The sequence below is a fragment of the Chinchilla lanigera genome, unplaced genomic scaffold (assembly GCF_000276665.1).
Source record: "Chinchilla lanigera isolate Chin_1 unplaced genomic scaffold, ChiLan1.0 scaffold00105, whole genome shotgun sequence".
Classification (NCBI taxonomy): domain Eukaryota; kingdom Metazoa; phylum Chordata; class Mammalia; order Rodentia; family Chinchillidae; genus Chinchilla; species Chinchilla lanigera.
This window is the reverse complement of record NW_004955506.1, coordinates 1,293,154-1,297,825: the sequence shown is the minus strand read 5'-3', so window position 1 is coordinate 1,297,825 and position 4,672 is coordinate 1,293,154. Positions and strand designations below refer to the sequence as shown.

Genomic DNA, 4,672 nt, shown 5'->3' with positions numbered 1-4,672 from the left:
GGCCCGCCCCGCCCGGCCTGCCGTCGCGGCAGCTGTCTCGCAGACCCCGCGCGGCCCAGGCCGGCGACACAAAGGCGACCCTCCATCCCATAGCCGCGCGCCGCCCGGGTACTCACCGGGGGCTCGACCGCTGCGCTCGCGCTCCCTCCCGCACCAAGTGACGAACGTCGCCCGCCGCCCGGACGGCCACTTCCGGGGTCACAAGACTTCCGCTCCGCGGGTGGGACCGACTGCGCATGAGCAGTGGGTGGGACGGGGAGCTCAGCCGCCATCTTGCGGCCAGCGTCGTGGGCGCGCCCGGCGTGGGAGGGCGCCCTCCGAAGCGGCGGCGTCCAGACAACTGTTGATCTGCGGGGATGCAGCTCCTGGGTCCCCTGGAATTGGAAGTGGCCCAGTCGGGGGCCTGTTCTCTTTGGATCGACAACCCTTGTGGATGGCGTCCCGCGCTTGGGGCCGTCCGGTGATCCTGGTCCTGCGGCCTCCTGGGTTTCCGCCCGGGCACTCCCACTCGTTGCCCTCGGACACGCGGCCGTGGCGTCTCACCCCTGACTGCGACCTTCCTTGCAGGCTGACTCAGATCTTGGACCAGGCGGCCACCTACAATAAACAGTGTCCCAGGAACGCTGCACTGTCCCTTGGACAGAGGACACGGCTCACTGTAGGTCGCTAGAGGCGTCTCGACTGGACATGCTCACACCCAGCCCAGAGCTGTGAGAAGTTCCCCATGCTGCTGGCGTCGCCACAGACGGTTGGCCAGCTGCCCGCCTGGTGGGGAGCAGCGCATGACCCCAGCTCAGCCACACGCGACTGCTTTGTTGTGTCTTGGAAGTGGACATGGCAGGGCATTTTTGGCAAGATACTCATCTTGGCACTTTCTGGAGATCTGCCAGTGTTGAAGGGCTGTGTAAGAGTCGCTTTGTCTGCATGTTATGGATGGAAAGTTTCCATGGCCTAAGGCACCCCCACACACCTTATTAAATGAGTGTAGTTGTTTCCAGGCTTTGGTGCTTGCAAAATCTACTTAGATAAGCCAAGTGCTTTTATTTTTATTTTATTTTATTTTATTTTTTTTTTTAAATGTGATGTTGGAGCCCGGCGTGGTGGCGCACGCCTGTAATCCCAGCACTCCGAAGGCTGAGGCAGGAGGATCGTTTCGAGTTCGAGACCACCCTGGGCTACAAAATAGGCTCACAGCTGGCCTGAATTGCACAGCGAGACCTTGTCTCAAAAAGACAGAAAAAAAAGAAAATTTCAAACATACTTCATTAATTTACTCCTTTGTTAAAATAAACTGTGAGGGCCGAAGATATAGCTCAGCGGCATAAGCGATTGCCTGGCAAGCCTGAGTTCATGAGTTCGATTCCCAGTACCAAAAAAAAACCACAAAAACGTGAAACTTAGCCCCTTCATAGCCACGCCCCCCACATGGAGTATTTGCAGGCATTCCGACCAGAGAATAGCTTGCTGGGGTCTTGCTGTGGTGTCTGCTCATGGGGCTGCGGACCGCACAGCCCAGCCCAAGGGAGGCCTCAGGCAGAGAGCAGCCAAGCACTAGAGACGGAACTTAGTCCCACAAGTCATGACTTTTGCCTTGCTCTGCTGGGCCACATGGGCCTGCGTAGGAGGGTGTATGCACTTGCCCCATACACCAAGGTAAAAGGATGGTGTTAAACCCAGTGGGAGCACGGTGTGGTAGTGCACACCTCTAACCCAGCACCTGGGGAAGCTGGAGGCAGGAGGATCTAAACTGGAGTCCTACCTGGGCCTACCTGCCTCTTCCTCCTTCCCTCCCTCCCTTCTTTCCTTCCTTCCTTTCCTCCTCCCTTCTTTCCCTTCTCTCTCTCTCTTCTCTCTCTCTCTGTCTTTCCAGGCGTGCACTACCACACCTAGCTTAGCTGGGCAATCTTGTAATTTAGGAGACCCTGTCCCATATTTTAAAAATAGATAAAAGGGCCGGGGGTGCTGGGGATTTAGCTCAGTGGCAGAGCACCTGCCTGGCAAGCTCAAGGTCGTGAATTCGATTCCTGGAAGAAAAACAACAACAACAACAACAAAAAAGACTACAGCGATTCTTTTAGCCGGGCGTGGTGGTGCACACCTGTAATCCCAGCACTCAGGAGGCTGAGGCAGGAGGATTGTTGTGAGTTCGAGACCAGCCTGGACTGCAAAGTGAGCTCAAGGCCAGCCTGAACTGCACAGCGAGACAGTGTCTCAAAAAGATTAAAAAAAAAAAAAAAAGGGGGGGGGCAGGGGATGTAGCTCAGTGCAAAGGCCCTGGATGCACGTGCGTGCACACACACACAGAGCAACTTTGCAACAAACCTGTGGTGGTCATTCAACTATAAATATTTCAGCATACGTTATTTTTCTTTGTTTTTTTAGTACATAGCCACAACATGTTATATATTTTTTTTTTTTTTTTTTTTTTTTGAGACGGTTTTGCTATGTAGTCCAGGCTGGCTTGAGCTGTCTTTGAACTAAGGGTGACCATCCTGCCTCTGCCTCCTGAGTGCTGGGGAAATAGACATGCACCACCATGCTCAACTAAGTATGTATTTTATTCCTAAAGAAAAGGGCCCCTGGGGTGGGGATGTGGCTCAGTGGTAAAATTCTTGCCTTGCATGCACAAGGCCTTGCCTGGGTTCATACCCAGCACCAAAAAAGAAAAAAGAAAAGGGCCCTTTTTTGGTGAACAACCCTTGCAACACCACTACCTGCTTCAGGTATCTACAGTTCTGTGATAAATTATTCCCAAGCACAGTAGCTCCTCCTGTCCAAGGCTTGACAGGCCCTCTTGAGGAGCCTCATGGCCCTGCACCGGCCTGGGCTCTCTTAGCACAAAATTTTCTTCCAGCTTCCTGTGACCTGACCTTGGAGACCCTAGAGCAGTTTACTGTGCCCCACTCCACAGCTCCAGGCCCTCGTTTAAGACAGCCCATACTCAAGGCTGGCACACCTGACCACCTAAAAAAACGAAGGACAGCGAGATGTCTGATGTACCCACCAAGACCCTCCTGTCTCACCCTGTTACAGCTTCAGCCCCAGGTTGTAGCTCCTTGCAAGGTGAAAATCTGACCTTGAAGACAGATGCTTCAGACACACACAACACACACTGGTGTGCTAAACAACCCACCTCATTTCCTGACCAAAAGAATCTGTGTGCAGAATAAGGTGGACAAAACAAGCATTTTACAAATTTGGGCAGGGGCGTGGTGACACACACCTGTGATCCCAGCACTGGGGAGGCTGAGGGAGGAGGATGACAGTGAGTTTGAGGCCAGCCTGGGCTACAAAGTGAGCTCAAGGTCAGCCTGAACTGCAGAGTGAGACCCTGTTTCAAAAAGACAAAAGAAACAAAAACAACAAAAAATTTGGGAGTTCTTACATGGCAATGTGTCCCTGATGGAATGCCTGCCCTTGGGAGAATGGTGCCCCTTCCTCTCTGGCACGCTTCCTGTTTCGCTTCTGCTTCCAAGAATTAAGCAGCTTCCCCCACCATACCCTTCTCCCATTATATTTTTACCTTGGAGTCAGCTAACCACGGATTTAATCCACTTAAAATGAGCCAGCTGGTGTCATGGCAGAGGCCTGTCATCCCAGCAGTCAGGAGGCTGAGGCAGGAGAATGGCAAGCTTGAAACTAGGACTATATAGCAAGACAGTCTGGGGGGGGGGGAAGGTAGGATAGTGATCTTTTTTTGTAGGATGGTAATCTTGTAAAGCATCTTATCTTTGCCAATATAATGTCCTAAAAGGATGTCTTGTTATTTTAACTTGCTTTTCTTTCACTTTAGTGCTGGGAATCGAACTCAGGATCTTATGTTTGCCAGGCAGGTGCTGTACCACTGAGCTATATCCATGGCCCAAATTACAATTTTTTTTTTTTTTTTGGTATAGGAATTGAACTCAGGACTTTGCACTTACCAGGCAGGAGGTGCTTGTGCTGCTGATCTATATCCCCGGCCCCTCTTTTACTTTTTTTTTTTTTTTTCTTTTTGAGACAGGGTCTCGCCATGCAGTTCAGGTTGACCTTGAGCTCACTTTGTAGCCCAGTCCAGTCTCGAACTTGCAATGATCCTCCTGCCTCAGCCTGCTGGGTGCTGGGATTACAGGCGTGTGCCACCATGCCCAGCCCCTCTTTCACTTTAAAAGGGTAAATATTTTTCTGTGTATTAGAAATGTCTTTTAGCTGGGCCTGGTGGTGCACCCTTGTAATCCCAGCATCCAGCAGGCTGAGGCACAGGATTCCAGTAAGTTCGAGGCCTGCCTGGCCAACACAGTGAGTTTGAGGCCAGCTTGAATTAGGGTGGGACCTTGTCTCAGAAAAAAAGTCTTTGGACTCTAGGACTCCAGCTGACTCAGGCAGGACATTGCCATAGGATCCAGGCCCTCAGCTTCATTCTTCGATTTTTTTGTGTGTGGACAGATTTCCTGCACTCTTTGTATATGATTCTGGGTAACTATTATAAAATAATCCTGTAAATTATGTGTCCTGTATGGTTTCCCTTGCACACCTGGACTATAATAGCTGGGCTGAGCTACATAGTGAGTTCAAGGCCAGTCTCAACTACATAGACACTATCTCCAAAAAAATGTTTTTTTTTCTAGTACCATGAAAAAAAGATTGTTTCCCAATGTTCAGTTTGTTCTGATTTTTTGGTATTTATTTGTAG

At 50.9% G+C, this 4,672-nt stretch overlaps 1 protein-coding gene across 1 annotated transcript in view; it reads right to left on the bottom strand.

The window, feature by feature from the left end:
• The window catches only part of Arhgdia (Rho GDP dissociation inhibitor (GDI) alpha), a 2,469-nt gene extending 2,247 nt beyond the window's left edge, over positions 1 to 222 (bottom strand). Inside the window, exon 1 of the mRNA XM_005407251.2 lies at positions 117 to 222. The gene's annotated coding sequence lies outside the window, so the exon portion shown is untranslated. The remainder of the gene's footprint in view (positions 1 to 116) is intronic.
• Between the last annotated feature and the right edge of the window lie 4,450 nt (positions 223 to 4,672).